The sequence below is a fragment of the Frankliniella occidentalis genome, unplaced genomic scaffold (genome assembly GCF_000697945.3).
Source record: "Frankliniella occidentalis isolate FOCC.00 unplaced genomic scaffold, Focc_3.1 Scaffold418, whole genome shotgun sequence".
Classification (NCBI taxonomy): Eukaryota; Metazoa; Arthropoda; class Insecta; order Thysanoptera; family Thripidae; genus Frankliniella; species Frankliniella occidentalis.
The window spans coordinates 76,010-84,990 of record NW_026267539.1 but is presented as its reverse complement, the minus strand read 5'-3'; the positions used below and the strand labels follow the sequence as shown (position 1 = coordinate 84,990).

General features: G+C 41.4%; 1 long non-coding RNA gene across 1 annotated transcript; it reads right to left on the bottom strand.

The window, feature by feature from the left end:
• Positions 1 to 3,469: 3,469 nt before the first annotated feature.
• On the bottom strand, positions 3,470 to 6,117 carry LOC127751303 (uncharacterized). Its single transcript, XR_008012070.1, has 3 exons — positions 5,923 to 6,117; positions 4,725 to 4,831; positions 3,470 to 3,909 (listed from the first exon to the last, which is right to left on the bottom strand). It is a non-coding gene; the product is annotated as an uncharacterized LOC127751303 (long non-coding RNA).
• Positions 6,118 to 8,981: the final 2,864 nt, after the last annotated feature.

The window sequence follows — 8,981 nt, the reverse complement described above, 5'->3', positions numbered from 1 at the left end:
CACGTAAACCATTCGAAATATCACTTTCGTTTCTTTTCACCGGACACTCGCGAAACTTCGTAGAACGATTTTTGCAACTCTAAAACTAAATATATCACACTCGATTTGACAATCCGACAATTTGGTAACTTGTTAGAGAGGAAGAAAGTCGTGAAGTGGAGCACTGGAACGAGCACACCGTGGAGTGCGAGTGACCGAACCCTTCGCACTGTGTAGTGTGAAATTAGCACTTCTGGGAGTGGTGTGTTTTCGCACATCAATAGTGTGAAACTCGCACCAATAGGAGTGATTTGGGTCTGGAACTTTTTAGTGAGTAGTCCGTAGCAAACGAAAAGGGGAGACTGGGTCTCCCCTAAATTATAGATGATAAGGCAAACTCGCATTTCGTCATAGGTGCAGCCGTTTTGGAGAAAAAGAGGAACGCAGACACGGACAGACAGACAGACTCACGACCGAGACAACGCCTGACCCCTCAGCAACTTGGACTGAGCTTCGCTCAGCGAAAATGAGGGACAGGTCGCAACTCTGTTAATCTGTAAGGAATAACTTTGAACAATGATGCATGGATTGGGTAAGCTGAAGTTTCTTTACCTTAAAAGTCACGGTCACTTCCCGGCCCCTTATTACGCCGAACCGATCTTCTGCGTGGAACCGTTTCTCACAATCACGAACTCCTTCTCGACCCTCGCATTGCGTAAAATGGTTTTCAGTGATGCCCATCTCTAGCAATGCCACTTCTTGAAGCGCTGACCAGACCCCGATGCTGAAGCCAGGGTCATTTTGAAGTTCCTGGAGGTTTCAGAGCATATTCAATGTACTTTATCGGTAAATTGAAACGAAAAACGATAAAACTTATTCTTTGTGGTTATCATACTGGGAAGAGCGATTTGTCATAATAACCCAAAATGTATTAAACCAATGAAATTTACATGGTCCTGGTCTTATCGTCATTTTATCATATTAATAACGTTCGTTCGACTCCGGTCCTTGTACCTCCAGCGATGGAGCTGGGAATGTTGCATCTGCCATCTCTGCTGACAGCAGGGCCTTGACAGCCACGTTGACGTTGAGCGCAAAGATGAGCCAGGCAGCTGACACGTACCGCCCGCTCTGAGTAGATGGGAGCACCCCCTGAGCTGGAGGCATCGTTACCTCAACTAGTTGTGACCAAGTGTCCATGGCAGACCTATTTTTGACACAAGAATTTCAAAAAACAACAAAAAACGAAGTATTTGAGGCAAAAGATCGTCGTTATCGCCATTTCAAATGGTGGGTTTTCACCAACAAACGCTTGTACGTTTGTTCTTTATTCGGCTCGCTTCCATTTCCCATTTTAAATGAACAGGAGAGAACCGAGGCACGAAAAATGCGCAACACGGCACAACGTCAAAAAATGGTTTGATTTTCGAACCGTTGCCGTTTGTCACTGAAATATTATCTGAAAAAAAAAAAAACGTCAGGGAAAGCTGGTTTCCTACTCTTCAAGTTTGAATTCAATCCATTTACGCCTTAAACTAACAGGAACGGCAGTAGGATCGAAAAAGACAAACGAAAGTTTGCGGCCCATTGTTGTCGGATCGACGGTTTTCTTCAAATTTTTGACGCTTGAGCAAAATTTTCTCGAAAATGTACTGTCAGATTGACATTGGGATATTAAGCTTAAAGAAAAGGTTTTCTAATTTTCCGCTTGATTTTTCATTAAAAATTTAATGGAATTGCTTGGACGGATCTAGAGGCTGCCACGAGACTAATTGAGGATGAAAGCTGAAAAGGCACCAGCAACACCCGAGCAATTGTCCTCTACGGGGCCTAAAAACGGAAAGTACATGAAAATTGGCTTCAGAGGCCGCGCCGAGGCAACCACGTCGACACGGGAAATAGTTCGAAAATTATTGGAAAATATAAAACAGACGCGCGAGAAGTTGAACCCCTTCGACGAGGGTTGTCGCGTAAGCAAGGGGAGTAGGGCCAGAAATAATGTTTCTGGACTGCCTTTGTGAACATTTTAGCCCAATATCGTTGATTTCAGAGGCCACGCACTTCCCTTGGTGTGTATACTTCTCCTACTTTCATACTACGGTCAAAATCCGTTCGACTAGTATTTGCGGGACAAAACTTCACCATCATACTGGAACAAAATATCAGACCATTATTCTGTAGTGATTACCAGTTGCCATTTTTGACAGTGGCCGTGGTCCTCAAAGAATCGTGAAATCTCAGCCCGTAAACTACATTTTGCAAGCAGGCAATGAACTCATTTATACAGTATTAATACTCTCAAAGTTGCAAGTAATACTCACCTGTGCAAAAAAAAAAAAATGAGCAGATCCGAGGCTGCGGTTAACTGATATTTTAATGATGTACAGCTGCCTGGAGCTGACGTTAACTGAAACTAAACTTCTCTACGCTGTCCCGAAGCTGATCAAGCTATCAACTGACTTTACCAACCTCAAAGCCAACCTGAGACTGACGTCTTTACGCTCACGTGTACAATTACTGACTAAACTGAGAGTAACTGAACTCGTAATTTAAATAAGACTGAACGTCAGCTGCGTTGCGCTGACCATTTTCTGAGGTAACTGATAGTAACTGAACGGGTAACTGATGTAGTACTGAGCGGACCTGACGCTGGCTGCATTGAGAAACTCAGCGTGACTCAGGAGACAAGCAACGGTAAGCTTTCCGCAGTACATTTTTGTTACTGAGTAGAACTGACTAACACCTGATTCGGGGAGCTGGATAGCGGTTCAGTCCATTGATCAGCTGTACTGAATCGAACTGCTGTTTGCTGAGTCGTGGCTACTGAGGTCCACTCAGCTGACGTCCAGCCAAAGGCATTCAAAGCAGAAGCTGAACTGCGACTGACGCTAACTGAATGGAGAAACTGAGAGTGACTCAGTAGCTGTACAGCTTCCCGCAGTCGATTTAGGGTACTGAGTCAAACTGAGTACTGGTATTTGGCTGATTCAGTCAGGTTCATGCAGTTGGCGTCAGGTGAACTGATAGTTTGCTGATGTAAACTGATTCGCTGTCAGCGCCAAGTCGGCTCGATGCGCTCCAAGATTGGCTACTTTCAACTCGTTCAGTCGTAGGTCATGCACACGTCAGCTAAGATCGGACCCCGGTCGGATGAGTCAGTATACTGCGGTCTCGGGTCAGCTCGAACTTTGTAAGTAATACTGATTATTTCATTTGGAAGTGCTTACGATGCTGCTTTTAGGTAGTTCCTGACAAAACCATCAGCATTACTCACAAAATTTGTGAGTATTACTCGCAATTCAACCGAATAATTTTCTGACTTGGCAAGTATATTTCTTAAAAATCTGTTTCTAGTGGTTTGAGACAAGTCTTACATGGTGTACTTGTTTGTTAAATCAAATATGTTGATGCAAAGATTCATTGCAAAAGATTCATTGCAATACATTCTTTATGAAGGATTTTACGTAATTTAAGTCTGAGTAACAAGTTGTCAATTAAATTAGGTGTTTTAAAAAAGTGGGGGATGACATACACCCGTATTACTCCTGTATGAACCTTGTTCCTTGTCTATTTGCAAAATGTCTTTAACGGGCTGAGAGTGTTCTGAACAAAATCTTAAATTTACACACTGCGCAAGTAAACATTCATTGTTGAACGAAAAAGTCCATAACGAACGTACAAACGGAAAAACCGTTAAGAAAATCGCGGTGGTTCGCGATCGAACCTAGAAATAGCGGCAGTCCACCACGATGAGGTTCTCGGTGAGGACAACGAGTAGCGTGCCACGAGGACCTTGGCGATGATCGTCGTGACAGCCGCCAAGACCAGCAAGGCCTCTAATCCGGATAGCCACAGCCTTGCGAGTATGGTAGACAGGTGGCCGCGTTTACGTTGGTTACCTTGGCAACGAATGTGTATCTCCTGCGTCACCTATCAAATACAGTACGTTACTTCGACTGCTGGGGATTTTATCGTTATTTGACATATGAATGAGTTCTGTTAATTTTTGGAGCGACTAAACCAATTTCGGTCCGTATCCTCTCTTTACACAAGCTCACAGGTCTCGGAACAATAATTTTCAATTGCCAAGGGAACTTACTATGAATATCTCTACAAAACTGATTAATTTAAGCGACAGCGTGTTGGTTTATATCCGAAATAAGTCTAGTAACTGTTCTCGAGAAATTTTCGTTTATTTTAATGTAACCAGGTGCTAGATGGAGTTTTTGTAACAAATACGACCTGAACCACACCGTTGCCTCGTCTCTCAGTGGGGGGAGGTGTCTCTGGTCTTCACACTTTACTCCGAGTACCCCAGCACTATCTTACTTGCTAGAACAATCGTGTTCTCGATAGCTTCGCTGTCCACAACAGTTCAGAGTAAGTGGCTTATTGCTATGCACCACATTCCTCCTTACTCCCCCGAATACACTCCTAATCAAACACTGTGAGGTCGCAGTAAAAGACTGTGACGTTATACATCTATTAGAATACTGAGTCACATAGTTCTCGCTACACTACAATGTGAAAAAGGGTCACGTAGGAGTGCTAAACCTGTGAGGGCAGACCGGGGGCAACTTGGGTGTTACAGCATGTTCTCGGCAAACAGTTCCCTGTTTATTGAATGTGAGGCCACAGTGCTGCGGACGCGGTTCCTGTGACACTGTCTAGAAGAAGGTTCTATAGTGTCCCAGTTGAGCCCAAAGGCTACAACGGCTGCGAACAAAAGAAGCGCCGCGACATACCTCGACGACAGTGCAAGTGGGTTGTAGGTATTGGATTCTAGTCGGCAAGAGTCCAAACATTCCCACAGCAAAGTCACATTCACCGCGTTGGAGGCGCCCCAGGCTTCCTAAAAGAAATTTAAAGGATTCAGTTAATTCACTGGAAAAAAAATTGGTACGGAATGGCATAGAACCTGCCCAACGGTGCTAAATTTTTATGACTTCGAGACTTTTGAGCTTGCACGAAGACATTGATATGTAACATCCCTAGACCGGCATTTGTCCTACTTTTGTTTTTCCAGTATGACCAAAGCCACACCATACATTCCTAAGTGGCTGGACCGGTGACATTGCAAGGGTAACGGGGAAAAATTGGCTTAAATAAACAGAGCGGACTGTTCGTTATTACTCAGAGTAATAATAATTCACTGGACCAACCATGCTTTATAATATTACAATTACCCTTTTCACGGAAGAAGAATGATAATATCTCTATAGGAATTGGTATTCTCCCTCTTGGGGGGAAAGAATAATCTATAAGGATATTAATAATCCAAAGTAATTAAGAGGGTTTTCTTAAAGCAAATGAACTTATTTTGGATCAGATTTTGATTTCTCGTTCTCTACGCTCGCAATCGCGTGCTAGTACAAACCACGCAGGGAGAGGCTTAGGCTACGGCTCACATTTCACATTATTTTTGGGGTCCATTAGCTGCATCCGTTTTGGACATCCGGTGTATCACTTTCAGCCCTGATATATACTTTTCACTAATTCCGACTCAATAAGTATTTTATATTGCTTTGTATCTAAAGGAGTGCATCAAGATAAATAGCTTCTGGGTAAAAAAAAAAGTTTCCCTTGCTGCAAGTTTATTTTGTACTGGAGGTAACCCAAGGTCAGTTCTGTTTTCGGGCCAGTCAAAATTTATCTTGCATGCCTTGTACTTGATGCAATACCAACACGATTAAACTAAAAGGACGAAAGACGAATCCACTTTGCAACAGTATCTTTCTTTTCTTAAAAACAGGGCAAACGAGCAAAGGCAATTTCGTCGAAAAGAAATGGCCCACTTATGAAACTACCTTTGTCACCTTTCTTATTAAAAAGTCAGAATTGATCTCCTGACAACAATGCGTAATAAAACAAAAATTAAAGACATGACGAGACACAGCATCAGTTGGCAAACGTTTTTGCTACATCAATGAAAGATATATCTACCTATAATACAACACGTTTTCTCATGCAAACAATGGGGCTTTTTTAGTTGGTTTCGGTTACGTTTTGGTTTAGTTTGACCTAGATATCGTCAATATGTAAACAATTCTCTTCGACAGTACAGTATAGAATCTTCGTCCTCTCCCTTGTATACGAGATGGCTGTATGTGCTTAGTTACATTTTGAGACAAAAGCAATCACCTGAAAAACTGCCGTTGGTAAACTTATTAAATAGTGAGGTAGTATCATCTGACCACTTTGCTTGAAAATTGCCGTACTTGGCTGCTGCTGTTATTATACTCTGTTTGAGGACGTCAACAGAATCCGTGTGGTTTAGTTGCCTATCCCACAGGCTGCAATATTTGCTGTCTAGGGAATTGGTGCTGTGGCAGACTCGGACCGTGCAGCCGCGGAGATCTCTAAGACATAAACAGGACAGGTACTTTCAAACTCTCCAGAAAAAAGTTTTTCGTATTACAAACTCCATACTCAAAAAGTAAAAATACTGCTTAAGTTCTAAAAACTGAATGCAATATGTACGATTTATTGCAAAATTCACCGCAAAGATGATCGATCACATTTCAGGTGAGCGACGAATAAGAGTCCTTTTTAATAGGGAGAGCAGAGGGGCTACATCTATCGCACCTGATGATCGGCTAGGAGGGGATACATCCACACACGCAAAAAAGCCTGTTCGCTATATGCTGAATGTTTTGCTGTGATCATAGAGGAGAAAAGACGTAGTCGCTATGGTCACAGCAAAACATTTAGCAGAGATAGCAAAAGGTTTTGTTGTTTTAGCAAACTGTTTGCTGAAACAGCGAAACCTTTTGCTAAAACAGCGAAAACAAAAATGTGTTTGCTGCAACAGAAAAACGGAAGAACCTGAAGTTTGCTATTTTAGCAAACAGGCTTTTATGCGTGCACCCCGCGCTCAAGACAGTACGTTGACCGTGGGGGTGCACCTCTAACACTACGCCTATAGCCTCGCATTTGGCCACGTAGCGTCGCGTCGCTCTTAGGCATCTGCCTATACTAAGAGGGGGTCGTAAGGAAATTGAAGATCTTTCCAATATGCCTATTCCGTCCTATCATTTCACTTAAGGTAGGACCCTAGTGAAATGGCCAACACCCTTAAGGGGTAAGATGAAAAAAAAATCAAAAATATTTCCTTTATTGGTACCTTTTGAAACATTAAAAAAAAAATATGGAAGCCTGGTATGGGCAACACCTCAAGTTTTTTTGTATTACTTGTTCGACTTGTAGACCCCTTGGAAAAATGTTCCATGCGTCTCAAATTTTGACGTAAAAATTTGGGTGTAAGATTTTTTTGATCAGATGGTTCTACTCTACAACTTCAAGGTCTCATATTGTGTCTATACCTCTCTGATCATTATTCAAGAATTTTACATTTTTCTACTTTTTCACAATTCTAAAAATACCACTATATTCCTAAATCCACAGTAAAAAATAATCATTCTACTTCATTTAAAAATAAAATCAGACCTTGGAAGTGTAGACTAACATACAAAGAGTCACAGCTATGCGGGGGAACAATGTAGCTATAAAACTATAACGCATGGAACATTTTGAAATCGGAAAACTAGTGTTTTGAGATAAACTGGTTTAAAGATTCCAATTCATTTTTCTTTGAATCCACAGTGATTTATTCAATGTATAGGGCAAAAATGCATACAAAATCTTTTCTTATTCTAAAAGTTACAAAACTGACATTAAAATATTTTTTTTTCAAACTGGTCATGAGGGTAATACCATATGGATGGAACAATTGAAAAATTTTAAAAATCTAAAAAATCTAAAATCCTCCTGGGGCATAAGTGACTCCTTCTTTTTTCTTCTTAGCAGCTTCTTTGTTTTTTTTCTTCTTGTTTGACTTCTTTCTTGCTCTTTTGGCCACCACCTGGTCCTGCTCCTCACTTTTCCTCAGTCTCTTCTTGTCTTTTCTTTCCGCAATTTTCATAGCAGCTTCTGTTACTTCCTCATTTCTGAGATCAGCTTTCATTTCCAAAATGGTCTTGCACCCCATATTAAATTCTCCAACCCCCAAAGTGATTCCAAGCTGGTATCTTTTGAGGGAGAAAAACAAGGTCTTTGGGCATCTATTCCAAATGACATGATGGAGTGATTCATTGGAATTTTGTGTACCAACCCTTGCACACCGTTCCAACAATTCTTCATTTGCAAGCCGTTGATATGAGGGGAGAATTTTATCAAATACCTGCTTTGTTATAACTAGTGACATGGCAGTATGGCTTTTGGGTTGTCTTTTTTCTGCCTTTGCCTTATTATAGAAACACCAGCTATTTTTACCTTGAGGACAAAAGTTATGGTTGGGTTTGGAGTCAGTAGAACTTACATGGTAAATCGTGGCCATTACAGCTTTCTTCATTTTTGGAACATCAGGTGCATTTTTCTGTATGGCTAAACGATAATACTTTTGCAACTTATCGATGGTGTCTGCTTTCAAAGTGCCTGGTCCCCTACCTCCTAATGTTACACCTCTCTTTTTTTCTGTATCTACCACATTTCTTAAAGCAGTACCTAGTCTTTTCTCAACATGATTAGTACACTCTTCTTTAACCAAAGTGATGCCATTGTATATATCTAAGCTTTGGAGGTGGTCAAATGTTTTACCATCTCCATCAGACAGCATGACAGTATAACGCATTTTGCATTCCTCTTCAGATCTTTTCCACAATATTTCAGCTACTTCTTTCTCCATAGCCGGAGATGATCCATCATAATTTTTGCCACAGTCACCAGAGATAATGTGCTGTTCAAACCACTCAACATACTCGGCACTGTCTTCACCTAATTGATTTGCATGCAGGGAACACATGTGGCAGTACTTAGATAAAATTTCATAGTCAATAACCAAACCAGTAAATATATCAATGACAGCCCCAAAGCCAACTAATGATGTGTGCCCACGTTTAGGCCATGAACCATCAAAAGAAACTGCTAAGTCTAACACAGCCTCTCCCTCTAAACTTGGGTCGACATCCTCATGAGCTTTTCTCACAGCTTCACGAGAAACTTCA